At 40.5% G+C, this 15851-nt stretch overlaps 1 protein-coding gene across 1 annotated transcript in view; it reads left to right on the forward strand.

Annotated features, from left to right (window-relative positions):
- Positions 1-293: 293 nt before the first annotated feature.
- Positions 294-15851, forward strand: part of zfhx4 (zinc finger homeobox 4) — a 71443-nt gene continuing 55885 nt past the window's right edge. The window contains exon 1 of the mRNA XM_084399341.1: positions 294-667. The gene's annotated coding sequence lies outside the window, so the exon portion shown is untranslated. The remainder of the gene's footprint in view (positions 668-15851) is intronic.

Below are 15851 nucleotides of genomic sequence, written 5' to 3' on the forward strand. Positions count from 1 at the left end.
TTTGATCACAGGTATGACTAAAAAAAAAGAAAAAAAAGAAACATGTCCTATTGTCCCACCAAATATTCCAGGCCGTTACAGGACGTCTTGCCCACCGAAAACAGATTTCCCCCCTATTAGATCATTTTAGGAATCTGGCTCGTACAGCCCTTCGGCTCTCCAAGTTGAAACAGCGCGTCATTTGCAATGTGGAGACTGTTGATCACCTCACTAATTACGTCTCTCTCTTTCTGCCTCGCGCGCTCTCTCTCTCCCTCCCTCGCGCGCTCACTCCCCCTCTCTCTCTCATTCCCAGAGTGCATATCGAGAATAGACACACAAAGACATGCGCACTCAACTTAATCAGCCATTTTTTTAAACAGGGCTAAAACGATAATAATTAGCAGAATAAAGACATATCGGATTTTCATTTCCTTACCTCCTTTCCCTTACCCCTCCACAACCGAAACTGCTAGGCAGTCGTCGACACATCTTTTACACAACCGGACCCAAAGGATCGACTCTTACTGTAGTATTTACGTTTTTTCCAATAAAGTTGGAGGATTACTGTTACATTTTTTTCTTTTTTATCCTTTTTTGTTACCTACTTGCGGTACCATTGGATGTGATTTTTTTCAGAAAAAGCAAATATCAAGAGAAGAAGCGGAGGGAACCGCGGGGGAAGAAAGTAAGTTTTTTTTTTTTTTCTTCAACTTTTATTGAGTAGTTGGTGTTAAATTTAGGTCGAGTATTGATTTTCTTTCGCGACTAGTCTTGCCGAATATGCGCTATTCCGCTGTCGGATTACGGCTTTATGTGATATAATTTCGACAAATGTCAGCCTAAATATTTTTCTCTCAGTTTATAAAACAGTCGTTTTGCCGAACTGTCAGGAGATGTTGCCCTACCGTATCTACCATACACCTTTTCCGACTCCTTTTCGTTTCTTTTGCAAGCAAACCTTTACAAATGTTATGTTTAGCTCTATTTGATAGCGTTCTTCGCTGATACAGAGTAAAAGTGGACAGATTTGGACGCTCGCGGCTGTTGTGTTCGCCTCAGGAGTTGGACTCGCCTCGTCACAGCAAACGCTAAACAGCAGGGCTTCCTTACATTTGACGAAATTATCTATCGTATATCTCAAGCAACATAAGTCGTACCTTTTTAATAACATATGTTCGAAAAGGCAACGTGTCGTTACGGGCAAACATATCCTGTAGTAGTAAGAAACGCGAAGGCTACGTTTTGACACGACGTCGCAAGGCGCTCCGGACCGGTGTTTTCAGTCATGCATCTTGAGATAAACTCAAAAGCGGCACAGTTCACCTCTGATAACTAAAAGATGCTTCCTCGTACATTTCTGTTACCTGCAACGTATAAAACAGTCCCTCCGGTTGATGGTAAACGATAGGAGGGATTGAACTCTAACAGCAGCCGAGGGTCTCTTCTGCAATATCCCGGACTCCTTCGTGTCTGTGGCAGACGTAAAAAAAAAAAAAAAACCGGAATAAAAAGGACCGAAAGCATTCCTATTTTCATCAGAAAAGCCCATTCCGTGTTTAAACTACTTCTGTCTTCTGTCTTGCCCGTAAGTTTCCTTTTCTTCTCCCTTCATTCCCTTTACGTTTTTCCTGAGATAATTGTCCCCGAGTTTATAGTAAGGTCGGTAGATTCTTAAAGTTCAGAGTTTTCGTTTTTTTGTGGAAAAACGTTAACATTGGCATTGAAGACCGTGGCATGTGTGTGAGCGCTTTGCTTTTGGGTTGATGGTGAGTGTGAGACAGAGTCTTGGCTCCGATTGGAACGCGACAGTGACAAGGGCATCGATCGCTTCCATTGAGAGCACAGAAAAAACACAGGCAGTGGGGAGGCAGAGCACAGAGCCGCGGTGTGTATCGCTGTGTGTCTGCGCTCTCTGCTCTCTAAAACACCAGATTTTCACTGCCCGGATCACCGTATTTGTAGGATTTTCACGTTGTTTTGGGTTTACTCTTTACTGTTGGCAGCTTGTTTGTGTATTAATTGAGCTGCGTTTGATTTTTCTACATTAGACATTGGGGATTTGTACGCTTTTTTTTGTTGCATTAATACAATCATTTATGGATACCTGGATTTGTTTGCAAATTGGATTTGAACCGGACATCTGTGCATCTTTTTTATTGGATTGTTTTTTTTTTTATATATATAGGCTAGCCTATATATCGTTTAAAAAAAATAATTTAGTAATAATTCAGTAATAACAACAACAACAACATTATTATTATTATTATATGCATATTTATATGTCTTGCATGTAGAGGTAGTGCTTTCTTTTTTTTGTATTAAACGTTTTAATTTTTAGCTTGAATTATTTGTATTTATATTAATGAATAAAATGCTTTTTTCATCCAGCAGTTCTGTTGCTGTGTGACAACAACAGTTAGATGTGAAACATTTATTTCAAAAACGCTTTCTCTGAGACCTGCAGATACGCAAGGCATCTGGATCTAATAAGCGTGCTTTGATTCATTTTCAGATGTGTTTTGCGTTTTTGTGTCCACATAATTTCATACAGTGTACAGATTGATTCGAAGCAGCTCGGAAAATCGTGAAGCCAACGCGAGGAGCCTTTAATAACTCTTGAGACATGTTCTGCAGTAAGATTGGCTGAGGCTTCTCCTAGGGTCGACAATGTGTCATTTCCATGAAGCCAAATTGCCCACTGCCTATATGATATTAATGTGCAAATCAATATTTCAGGGATTAAATTTCCCTTCTTCATTTTTTATGGTTTCTACCTCAATAAGTCTCAAGTCTAATAGAAGAGGCTGGATGATTTAAAATCCGCCTCTGCGGAGTGGCTTGCTACAAGCCTATCACAGCGTTCTGCTGTTCAGTACCGAAACTCCTATGGCAACGCGCAGGGCTTGACTGCCACTGCTTTGTGACATTAAGACACCCAATTTGGCTAAAAGGCTGAGAGATGACTGCGTGTTCGGTTGAATGCTAATACGTGGTTATCCCAGAATTGATAGTTGTAAAAGAGAAGCCCCGTTTAAACACACACTTGCTGATGTTTGCATACACATGCATTCAGACACACACACACACACACACACACACACACACACACATACAATATATGCACAAATTTGACAGCATCCATCTGTAAAAATCCCACGACCAACCATCATCACTAGTATCAGTTTCTCCCCAAAATGCCGCAATATATATAAAAAAATTCAGTAAAGGCCTTGTTCGAGAAATAGACAGGGAAATACAGTTTCTATTTTCAGATGTGGTGATATGAACCATTTAAAGCATCATGGAGAACGGCTTATTTCATTGCAGTTGTGGAAATTCATTGTTGGTCAGAAGCAGGATTTTTTTTTACTTTTTTTTTTTAACCCTGACATTATAATAGTCCTCTGAGCTTTCTGCTGTCTATCATTAGGTGTTTGTTTTTTATTCATCTCGCACCATCTGGGCTACGCTTCACGGAGCGGCATGAATTTCATACGTGATAGAATTTTTTTTTTTCCATTTGGTCTCATTTTAAACCTTTGAACAGACCAATTTAATTTCGCCGGCACAGAAGGAAAAAATGTACATGGTGGAGGACAAAGACCTTTTTAATCTGGCTGCGACTGTATGGTTTCCTTTAAGATTCCCTGTCTGTTATGATTTCAAAAGCTGAATGTGGTTGTGATAAGATACTGTCCTTTTTTTTTTTTTTCGCTGTCATTTTTTGAATACATCTTAAAAGTGTCTCTACTCGAGACTTACATTTTATAACCAGAACGATTTATTTTAGCTCTGTTTATTAGATTCTCATTTGTTAGTGGTTGTTGTGGTTTCCCAAGCACATTAACCATTTAATAAACTCCAGTGTGTGTGTGTGTGTGTGTGTGTTTGTATGTGCACTCCTCATAGATAGCATTGAGAAAACATTTCACATTGTTTTAAGAGGAACTATAGGGCTTTTGTTGTGGGCCCAATTGAATTTGGTTCGGAGGATGCAGTACTTGCCCCGGTCCGCAGAGCAGTGGGTGGAAAGCTGAGAAGTCAGGAGCTGGCTTAATGTATTAAGGGGGGCCTTTTAGTGTCAGCCCCGAGGCATTTCTGAGGCAGAAAGAGCCTCCCCTGCTTAGAGGCTTTCTGAAGGGTTAAACACTTGGATGGGGTTCAAGCTCCATAGCGCCTAGGGAAAGTGCATTTGAATATGTACAAGTTTCATGTAATTAGGACTTAATTTTATTAACATATGCAAATTGTTAACTCTGAGGTTTGTTCAGCTGGTGGAGATCATCTGAGCACAAACGGCTCATTGTTCCTGGGGCAAATAATGGATTTGGAGTCGGACGGTGGCAACGCATAACCAGCTATCTAATTTAAGTCGTACCATGGCGAAATTTCATTAGTAGCCATGGAGATGGGTTAATTGTGCTGACTAATGGCCCTGACTATGGCGGTGGCCCCCCAAAAAAACAGCAAAAAGCACGCCGGCTTACTTAATCTGCCTCACGATAACACTTGTTTAGACACGTTTCTCTCATGTGGGTATTTGCATATGCAAATCCGGGGTCTTCCTGATCTCATTCGTCATGTCGGGCTGTCAAACACACAGAAAGACAATGAAAGCGAGAGCGAAGGCTGTTGCTGATCTCACCACAGAATGGCCAGCATTATTCAGGCCGACAACATTCTTTCATAATTTGTTTCTGATTAATAGACCAAGACTGAGGCTCGTTCTGTTCGGGGCTTTTTGCGAAGAGAAGGTCAGGTCAGAAAGAGTTTCCACAGCAACTAAAGATCTATTCTTTTCCCTTTGGCTAATTAAATCACATTCTTAAGGCCTCTCCACTTTTTTGAGGAGAATGAAGGAGCGGAAAAAAAATACTGTCTCAGATAATCTCTAGTTTCCTTCAGCTATAGTTGGGGGAAGCCTTGTGCAGTGCTAGTTCTCCTGAAGTAATCCTGTTTTTTGACAGAAATGTAAACTGATATAATTGCTTTTCAGGAAAGGGAATGCAGGGTTTGTACAAGTGTAAAAAGCATCGGAAAAGGATTAGCATTTTTTTGCATAATGCACAGCGGCTTTGAATAGGGCACTGAATGGTTGACTGAGTGACTTAGATGAAAGCAAGATGGAAACGGTGCCTTCTCGTCCTTTCTTTCCAGGCCCCGCTTGTCCCCAAAGATGTTTGTCGAGGACTTGAGACAACAGGCGCAGGCTTCATATTCCTGAAGCCTCCCAAGATGCCTGCAGATTTTGTCATCATGTGAAGTAATATGTATGATAATGGTCTCTCTCTCAACTGGTAAATAGCAGCCCGTATGCTTTATTCAGTAGCGTTCAGGCACAACAGCAGAGCTAGCGAGTTGATTCTGCAGAGATGGGATTTCTTTCTTCCTCCAGTGTCCTCAATTTAAACAGAAAAGGTTTTGATTGCACGATAGATATGTGTGTACTTAATTTTTATTTCTTTTCGTTCTTTTACACTCTTCAATATAAACAGGAATGAGAACCCAAGGAATATGTTTGGAATCCTTTTGATATTCAGAGAAAAACATTCCAAGCGTGTGCATGTGCGTGTGTTAAAAATAAAACGATTAACACAGCATTCATATATTATAGATGAAGCGTTTTGGAGGACGGCCTGATTCTAGCGCTGGTTTTTGTATTTGGGGGAAGGTGCCGGCGTGACGTGAGCACCACTTCCGTGATTTCAGCGTCACTGACATCGCGATCTATTAAATGAACGCGAGCTGTTGCCAGAGACATTTTCCCTGTGTTTTGTTGTGTTCTGTGAAGCCTTGATCATCTTTCACTGACCTTTTATAGACTAGAGCTGTCTTTTCATATGCAAATGATTAAGGGAAAGGAATTGTAGCCAGGATAAGTGCTCACAGGTTATCACGAACAAAACTATTATTCTTCTATTCTCTTCTGTCTCTTATTCCAACCGTTCCAGGGGTGAAAAGCAAGTAGCCTTGAGTCGATTGTGAAAGGTGGCTATGTCAGTCTTTTTAACTCTGGCGCTAAAGAAAAGGATACACCATAGATGACGGTTCACGTCTGTGCATTTCAAACAAAGCTCTCAGTTAGACAAGTCATGCTTTAGTGTCTGGTTGAATCAGGCGTGTACTGACAAGCTCAACCAGATGTTGATGTGGGCCCGGTTGCCAAGTGAAACTTGTATGCTGTGGATTGTGTCCCCCTTTCCGCCCCCACCGGCCCTTCGAGATGTGCTCTCCTTACTCCACAGCTTGGATGTTAAAAACGTCTCTTCCTCTTCCGCGACTTGCACTCCATTCCCCCCGATGTGTGAGAACACTGACTGATGAGGACATGGACATTTCAAACAATCGTAAGGGTTGTTATGAGAAGGACGTGTTATCGTGAGGAAATGTAATTTTTGTCCTCATTGAGAACTTTCATTTTTGAGCGCAGTTATCTAAATGTTTTTGTTGCTCTTGGTCCTTTGCCAGTCAGGATTACATTACTTTTACTGTCAGCTTGCGTCTCATCGGAGAAGGGGATTTTTCCCCTTCATATTCTCAGGCCTTCCTTGGTTTTTTGTGACGCCTTCTCTACAGGATATTAAAAGGGGGGGGGGAAGAAATCCAACTAAAGAAACATTTAGGCATGTCTTTGGAAAAAGCAGTCATGTATGGAAATGAACAGAAAACACCATATTTTAGCATTTTGACATCACAAGTTTTCGAGTACATATAGTCATTGTCGCTGAGGCTGTTAGTAGCTAAAGGTCAAAAGGTCCCCTCAGTATGATATTTTTTCACCATGTGATGTGTAAAAATCAGCTAACCTTCTCTTTTAGGATAGGTTAGAGGATTTAAAAATATTTTAATTTATTGTAATATTTCGTACACATATTAGCATTTGACATTACGTCTGTCTCACGCTTCAAAGCAGTTGAGATTTTATGCTGGAAATCTTTTTTCATACCGTGCAATAAGATAATCTCATGAGAATATTTATGTCTCTGTAGATCACAGCATCGCTAACAGCAACCGAGTGTGCATTAAAGGTAACCTCTTCATTGACAAAGTATCATGCAGAGGGATTGCCATATAGCCACAGCTATTGTGAAGCACTTTATTTCATGTCCAAGTACAGTTATACAGGCAAAGGTTGAGCGTAACAGTCTCGTCTTGTTGCTGTTTCTCCCTCCATATGTGCTGTAGATAAAACTTTATGTGAGCTTCATTTAGACAGATGTACACTCAAAAATCGTATGCACCCTCATTGCCGATCTCAGCTGGATAACAAGCCCATTATTAGTCGTCAAGAGAGGGATGAGACCATAATTGAATATGTATGACCGGTAGTGCCTTATGTAAACAGATAAATGAGAGCCTGCCCTCATGAATATTCACGCTGCTTGGTTCATCTGGCCCTATGATGAGGATATTAACACGGCTGTTCCACCTTTGTGTATATGTGTTGTGTATTAGTTGACGATCGATTAATTGTCAATGATGATTTAATCATTAAAACGTATTGATGGTCCATTAAGCATGGTCGTCATTAGAGTGCGTAGTTTTGAGGCGCATGGTTCATGTGCAAAACATATGCCGCAGACACACTAGGAAAAACTAAGCGAGCGCGCCGTAGTTATATTCTAAATATATTTATGTCTTCAAGCCATGCGATGGATTATGTAGGCTAGCCGTTTATTTCAAAACATAATTAACCAAGGGTCCAAAGTTATTTTACTGAACATAAGATCTACTTGTATAAACGGCACGATAAAAGTATATAGAATAAGCAACAAGTAATAAGATCCTGGTTGAGAATTGATCTTCCAGCACTGTTTCAGCTATGCTCTCAAGACCCGTCAATCTAAAACAGTGTCCGATCGGTCTCTACACATCGTCCCTACCCACTTTACCCACCCCACCCCACTCAAGATCCAGTTTCCGTTGGTTGAACTCTCAAATGATGATGAAAAACACTGCATCATGATCGCGATGCGCTCTGATCCCGGAAGTCCTGTTAGCTTCAGCCAAGCAGCGTATCGTGTCACTTCGTGATCTACGCATCGTCTTATGTTTTTTGTTATGTTGTTTTTGGGCTCGCTCGAGACCACCTGCTCTAAATAAAGATATGTGATCTACTATGGTTTTTTTTCATACAAATACTTGGTATAGTTTGGTCTCTAACTGAAACAAATATGCTTGCTGGTTGAGACCTTTTCAACGAAATATGACACAAGTCTATCTGTTATGTGCAGCGATTTTACAAATCACATTTTCATGTAAAGCAGTTCTTTTTTCACGCTATGAAAAGGAACACTTCTAATATGTCAGGAGATTTAAAAGCACTTGCTAAGTGATGGTCATATTTCCTATATTCACTGTAAAGCCAAGCTTTTTTATGTTGGTTAAGCAAGTGGTTAAGTATCGTGATAACATGGTAGCACCCCTCGCTTTGGATTTAAGAGGTTAATGATTAATCGATTAATTGATCGTTATTTTAAACAATGATTGATATGGGAATTTATGTATATTGACATCCCTAATGTGTATGAAGAAAAGGAGCAGTTTTCCAGACATGACATTGGCCCACTGTTTGCATTTGTCCAGGGGCTGAGCAGGAGAAGTCCCCGGAGAAGAATTTGGTTAATGCTAGACTTCTCATATCCTGTCTCGCTCTGGTCTGGCATGTGCGCTGGAATCATCTTTAATTATTTGCTTTAAAGGGGGTTCGACTTTCCATCAGTCCAGATGAGTGGCACGGACTGAAGGCTGGTTTTGTGTGGGCGCTCTAAGTCCCAGCGTGGTCACCGTCTTTTTAGAACGAGATTGAATGTGCGGTTCGTGGAGCTCACGTTAGAGAATCGTGGTCATGAAATGAAAAGAACAAAGTATCACATTGAGCCGAGAGGAAAAAAAGATAATGGTGTCGTCTGTATTTTGGGCTTTTGAAGAAACAACGATTTTCTGCCTCACCTTGTCCTCATTTTTGGAAGATTTCTTTTAGCTTTATATGGAGACAATAGGGTGACCGGCGTGCCCATAACCATATAAGTTATGGGCAATCAAAGAAAGTGTAATAAAAAAGACCTATGGAAAGTGTATGAAAAAAACATTAAGGAAAATTGAGGTCCTTTGGGGTGTTTCATATAAAATCAAATCAGAGGCCTTTGCGAAGATCAAGCGATGCATACGAATGGCGAACCGGAGGGCTGTTAAATCTGACGATGGATGGGGCTAGAAGAATATTTGAGAAAGCACAGATTATTTTCCATTTAATGCCTGCGAAACAAATGTATATGTGCCATTTCATGTGCTCGCATCTTGGCTTTGCATTTCAAAACACTCCCTCACCGCAGCTTTATGCTTATTACTGCATGGCATTTGATAGCAAAACAAATCATTCTTCCCCCTGACTATTACCATTCTGAGCTGTAGGTATAATGTGTTTTCTTTGCTTTAATTAGTTGGCGGTTATGCTGATCCAGAGCTTGTTTTCTCTTCTAGGTTGTCGTTGACCTTAAAATACCCCCAGTGTCTTGTTGAGGCCTTAGCGATCTGAAAAGCATAACACAATGTGGCCTTCCCCACTGCAGCGCGCTGATAATGTTACAGCTGGGCCAAAGCGGCCCATATAGGCTTTCAAATGGCATAAGTGGCAATAACCACAGACTCTTTTAATGTTTCTCTTCATTAGCACTGCTCACGGATATTTTTTCGGTCTCTTGCCCTTTTCATCTGAGAACGAAACAATTTTCTGCTCTCTTATATCATGCCATTACATTTTTTTTTTTTTTTTTTTTTAATGAGTCAAAAGAAGGATTAATCATTTTACTATGTGCGTCATTTTGTCTGGTGATTGTAGGAAGCAGACGGAGCGACGTGACTGAAAGATTTGTCGAAATTAACTTTGAAAATTGAATCGGTAGTTTGCGTGACATTCCGTTTATTTGATAATGGAATATTGTGGCCCTAATTTCAACTCATTCTAATTACATCTGACGGTTGTTTGTTTGGATTGAAATCCAATTAAAGTGTACACTTTTCAAGCGGTTCCTTCTTAAAGAAATAATGACCCCATGATGGCTCTGAAAATAAATGTTTTTTTTTTTTGTGGGCATTCAAAGGTAAACTCGCAACAGCTGTCAGAACAGAGTTTGTTTAAAAAGCAAATGCCTTTGGTCTAAAGTTCATTTGGAGAGCTCTCTAATTAAATATAGGCCCGAACCTTAAGTTAATTAGTAATTCTCTGGCTCCAGAAATTAGAGAGATCTGGAGCACAATCTCTCGTGCTGCCATATAAAGGCATTAAGGCCTGTATGGGAGAACTTAGTTAGCAGTAATTCATGCTTTAATAGATTGTTTGACATGTTTTGTGAAATTCCTGCATGAAGAACAAGCTCGGGTTAGCACATAGCTAGCGGCTCTGGAATGCATGCAGGGATACCTGGCCTGTGATTATGTTTATAATACTAGATAATTACAGGACCGGCAGGCTGGATGCTCCGTCTTTACTGAGCAGCTTGAACTTTAAACTTTTATTGTTTCTCGGGGAAAATGACAGCACAGAAAGGTCAGAATCTGTGAATGAAAAACGGGCTCTTGTTCCAAATGGCGTCTGCTTACTGCTCCCGGCCCACGCGATAGCGTGTCAAAACATTCTCCAGGTTAAAGTTAGTTAACAGAGGCGACCGTAGGAATATAACACCTGTCCAACAGGCTTAACATGGTATATATTTAAATGGCTTGTTAAACTGTGAATTTGCCCCCTCCTATGTGTTTTTCTTTTTTGGAGGTGAAATATGTGGCCTGTTTTTAACTTTGTGCGTGTTTGTCTTTGCAATATAAGTGTTTGTAGGCCATAGCATGTATTTGGTTTGTTTTAAGCACGATTACGTGAGCATCACTCATTCCGTCGACTTCGATTTCTGCTTTATTTATTTTTATGTATTGGAAGGGGGCAGTGCTTTCAAACAGATGTGCGTAAAACTACGATTTATGTAACTGGTAAGCGCTTTCATATTGTATGTATTGTACTCCACAAGAACATGTTTGACCAGTAGATTAATATTTATTTAGCACAGGGAAATCAAGGGATTAGTCAGTCATCATTTTAACTCTAATCCTGCTCTGCAAAAACTAGACAAAGAGGGTGATTACTAAACATGGACTGACAAAGCTACAATTAGATTCTCTGCTTTTCTTGTCGAGATTGGGGGGAAAAACACTCGCACACAACACGCACACAAAGGGATAAAGCTCTGAACCTTTTTCTCCCTCCTGCAAAGAGGGGAAAAAAAGCAGAAAGCAAACATATTCATCACTCGTGCTTGCGCGGACAGCAGAAAGATCACGAGATGAATTCGCATCAAGCCTGTGAATCAGAGAAAACAACTCTAATTTTAGTCAGTGCCTCCTTTGAGAAATGTTCTTTTCTAGTGAGTCGGTGTGTGTTTAGTCATATTCTCTGTCAGTGCCTGTGCATGTTTGTATTTGTTTGTGTGTCATGTGTGTACTATAAAGAGAAAACAGCATTTTTGCTTTACTAATTAAGCTATAAGACTCACCAGGGGAAACGCACTGATTTGCATGTGGCTTATTTCTCTTAGCAAAACACACGGCAAATACGCCTGATGGGTCTCAGGTGGGCAAACGTGCGTGGTTGTCTCTGCGATGCTCTCTAAGTTAACTGTCAAAGTTAACTTTGCAAAGCTGAAGCAAGAGAGAAAGAGGTGGGGTTAAAGGGATGATCTGCCGTCACGTGGACACGGGCACCAGAGAAGATGTGAAACCAGATGTGGGGTGAAAAAAAGGCTAAAGAGGAAGACTAGTGGGGAACCTGCCAGCATACGTTCCCCTTTCCCCTCCTTCTCTTTTTCTCAGTTGAAAAAGAATGTTAATGATTTTTTTCACCCCCCTGCGCTCCTCCAGAGACACAGCCTCATTGTTTGTCGTGAGGACCTTTTCTTTCAAACTTAATTACCTTCTCCCCTTTTTTCTGTGACTTGGACTGAAAGTTTGCACTGTGTCGGGAGAGGTCGTCACACATTCTTTTTACGCTCCTTTTCATTAATCCGGGGTGTGCAGGCATTTTCTCTCCGTGTTGGGACGGTAGGGGAGGGTAATGGAAGAGCCTCGGAATGATCCGCAGGAAGCTTAAAGCCGGTTAATGCAGTATAATAGTCTGGACATAGACTGGCCTTTGTTTGTGCGGTTCATTTCGAATCAAGCGTAATTAACTCCAGAGTGTTTCCAGATTGCCAGCGAGGAGAAATTGCAGCCTTCTCTGCTTTGAATTGAGAAAAGACATTAGCTATGTAGATTATGTTTCCCTTTGATACCGGCCTCTCCTGTTAAAAGTTTTCGAATGGGCGAGGGAGTCGTATAAACCCGGGCAGTCCTTTTTGTTTCCCCTCGTTTAAAGGGTCTTTTTGAAGTAATCTTGAATGTAAAACTCAAGTCATGTGATGATGGTTTAATATAATAATTTTTTTCATACTTCTCATACTTAAAACTTGTTTTGTTCCTCAAATTGTTTGACTCTTTTGTGAAACGCCAGCAACAGAAAGGTAATTTGTACAACAGCTAAATAGACATCTTTTTGCTGATGTGGATTTGCCACACCCGACAGTAATGATATGTTGTGTATTGAAAATGAGGCCCTTAAATGTGGTTATGGCACAGGGGAGATATCCTGCTTCTACTGTTACACCTCTGGGCATCGACAGGGTCGGGAAAAGCCTTTGTGAAAAAAGGGTCATGCAAAACCGTTTTTTCCCCCCTCACTCCTCTCCCCTTTGCAATTCTTTCTCTCTCTTTTTTTGGACTTAAACAAGAAAGAATTAAGCCTCCCGGTGTCCTTGGAGGCTAGAGAAGCTCTTGATGTTTGGATAATACCACTTTGATGGATTTTTCATCAGTTCTTTCTGCATGGCAACAAATAAACAAGTATAATTAGACTTGTGAAGGCCCATTCATGGCTTTGTTAGGATTAGATATATGTGCAGTTTGCATGCTGTGACTCTCCTTTGTCTTTCCCTAACTCACTATGACATTTTGATAGAGGATTTAGTGTTGAGAAAAACCCCAGCAGAGGCTGGGGTGACCTTTCTTAAATCGGATATAATTCGAAGGCGTTTTACCTATTTTTCCAGTTTTTTTCTTTCACACTCGTACTGCAGTTCCACTTGAGTAACGCACGACACACATGTGCACGCTAACGTTTAACGTTTGTCTACGACTCCAAAAAAAGAAGAGAAAAAGGACGACCTGAAAAACTATTTAGGGAAGAAAGGGTGAGTGAAATCCTTTTTCTTTGGGAGGCGGGTGGGTTGGATCAGGGGAGTCTTAGCACTCGGGTAAACCTAGCATTCCTACTCCATTATTCCTGTCTCTTGATCAGATCACATTCTTTTTAATCACTTCACAGGCAGCCTCTCCACAGAGCACCGAGAAAGAAGCTGAGACAGTCTTAATTAAAAAAACAGAGGTAGAAACACTGTTTGCCATCTTTTTCTTCTAATGGGAACAGGAGCCATTTCCATGCAACGAGATCTGTCCTTATTGTTTTGAGAGAGCGCTCTTTTGGTTCCAAGAAAAAGAGCTTAGTATTTGTTTTTTTTTCTTTTTTCTTTTTGTAGCCTTTGCTTTTTAGACCGAATAGAAGGGAGGGAAAGCAAGACGAGAGAAAAATAGTTTCACAGTTAAGTTACAACACGTTGGAGGAATTGTAGAACAGTGTATAGAAAAAGGTGTTAACAACGGGGAAAAGCAGTCAAAAAGAACATAGAGCCCCTTTTAATAGCAAAGTACGTACTTAAGACTACTTTCTGTCTTTTGGATGGAAAAGAGAGCGTGCTAACTATTGAGATTTTCTTTTCTGTAGCTGGTTTGAAGAAAGATGCCTGCATGTGATTCTTTTAAAGTCGTTCTTGTCAGGCATATTGAGCACTTGAGAACGTCTGGATAATATTCAGTAACTTGCTGTAGCAAACAGTGATTTATTTATTTATTTATTTATTGTGAGAACAAATTGATGGGCACACTTAAGTTACCAGGCGGATTGTCAATGAAACGTCTTCTGATGCAAAATATCAATATGAAAGCTAGAGGTGCTCTCAGCATCCCCGGATACTTGCTTTGTATCAAAACAAGCGCAGCTCTGAGCTGTTTAGCTCTTTTGTGCCTTGCTTTATAATTCATAGCCATGTAATGATTCACATGCATAGCCAAAAATGTAGAGACACAGGCAAATCCAGAGGATGCATCTCTCTCAGCACTTCAAGTGTCAAGATATGCATAATTCATCTCAAACTGCGCGTTTTATGTCCGGACCCGCATTAAGCGATGTTGTGTGCTACGGATTTGGAAGGAAAGCAACAAACACACATAGTTGCACACAAAATCTCTGCATAAATTCTGTTTTTCTGCCAGCTGAAAGAAAGAAAAAAGAGAATGAGGAAACCAGGTGTGTAATTACAGCTTCCATATTGTTTTTGATACCTTTTAAAGTCTGAATTCAACAGAAACAAATCACAGGCAGCCTCTGACAAGGTAGACACATGAGGGAGAGTGTGTGTTTTGTGAAGGTTGCTTGTTTTATGATGTGCAGTGGGTTTTGTTAACGTCGCTGGAATGTTGTGTGCGGCTCACACACTCACCCAGCGCCCACAGGCCCTGGAGGCACAGCTGCTGGCTCTGTGATCTTACACCGGGAGATGCAGAAATTATCACAGGAGAACACTGTAATCTAGCCCTCTCTTCCCTGCCAAACGTGTGTTTTTGGAGACGTATTCCTCTCGGCTTACATAAATGACCCCCACTGCACACATACATAGACACACCTTTTTCTTTTCTTGTGTGAAGCTAATTTTAATAGGTGCTAATTTTGCACTAATTGCTGCACAGTTTTGCTCTCAGGGCATTTGAGAGCAATCTCAGGTCTTTATTTTCACAGCAGTGCATTGTGCAGATCACCCTCACCATCTTATTTATTATACAATTTAATGTTCATTTCATTAATGTGATCGCTTATCTGAATTATTTTTTATTTCTGTGTTTCCTTGTGGTAGCTGGTGAGATTATACTTGATTTAAATAGTAAAAATATTTCAATTCTGGGTGCAATATTCATATTATATCCTCAACATATTTAGCCAAGGCATATTATAAATTAATCCCCAAATTGCTTTGTATCAAAATCGGTATCTAAAAAAAAAAAGAAAAAAAGAAAGAAAATATTTTCACACAGCTAGGTGGAGAGTGCATGGCTGTAATTGTTGTTTTATTTTGCATCATCTTTCAACCTCATTCCCATTTGAAAAAAAAAAGTGCTTTTCCAAATTGCCTCGTGTTCATTAAGCTATTATCAGATTTCCTATATTCTTGAGAATGATTAGAAAATAAAGCCTGGCACAGGAGACAGTGCTGCCGTTTTAAAATTCTTAGACTGTCTTGAGTGTATTTCATTTTAATTGAAAGCACAGCAGTTGCAAGCCCGTCATTGTTGGCTTTCACCACAAATCTCTACCTCTTCTGCACACACTGATATCACCCTGGAAATTTGGAGCAGCTGGGTTTCTCTTCGCTCTCCAGGCCTCATTCGCAGAGCCTGGGCATGGTAGGCACATACTCTTTAGATCCAACTCCATTCAGCGTCCAAACTTATGTGCCGAGTCCAAGTCTTTGAATCTGCATTGCGAGCCTTGAGAATAAATTGTCTGTGGTCCAAGAAAAAAAGAAAAAAAAGATGATTGAAGGGTTTTCATCAGCAAGGTGCACGTATGATTTGTGAAAGCCAGGAGAGACCCTGATTGAGGCAGTGACAGTTGGGAGATGGGCAGCCATCCAGGATAGATAACATCACAATGGTATTTCAAATGGTGTGCTTGGGTT

This window comes from Rutilus rutilus (genome assembly GCF_951802725.1).
Source record: "Rutilus rutilus genome assembly, chromosome: 24".
NCBI classification, from domain to species: domain Eukaryota; kingdom Metazoa; phylum Chordata; class Actinopteri; order Cypriniformes; family Leuciscidae; genus Rutilus; species Rutilus rutilus.